Genomic DNA, 470 nt, shown 5'->3' on the forward strand with positions numbered 1-470 from the left:
AGGTTTTTTCCTTCTTCGCGCCCCGTGTGGCCGCGTCCTCCAGTCAGACCCCCTGTTCTGCTGGGACCGCTGTTTGCGCAGGGTCGGGAGGGGGCCGCCCCGGAACGTTCGCCCACACGGTCTGCTCGTCCACGAGGACAGGCCGCTGCAGGCCCCCGGCCGACAAGTGCTTTTGCGCACGCAGCCCTGGACGTCACATCGCCGCAGTCCCCTCGGAACTCGGGACCGAGCCTCCCGCGCCTGCGAAGTTGCTGATCTTCCTGCAGCCTCTGCCGCGGCCTGACCGCTGTTTGGGACCCTGTCATGCAGATCCGAGGAGACACACCGCGGAAAGCGCGGGTGCTGGTCCCACGACTGCGGACCCCCGGGACCGCCAGGTGCCCCCCAGCTCAGGGTGCCCCCAGCGCGGGTGCCCCCCAGCTCCGGGTGCCCCCAGCGTCGGGTGTCCCCCCCAGCTCCGGGTGCCCCCA

Source organism: Mirounga leonina, unplaced genomic scaffold (assembly GCF_011800145.1).
Source record: "Mirounga leonina isolate KUSES-001 unplaced genomic scaffold, KU_Mleo_1.0 Mir_366, whole genome shotgun sequence".
NCBI lineage: Eukaryota > Metazoa > Chordata > Mammalia > Carnivora > Phocidae > Mirounga > Mirounga leonina.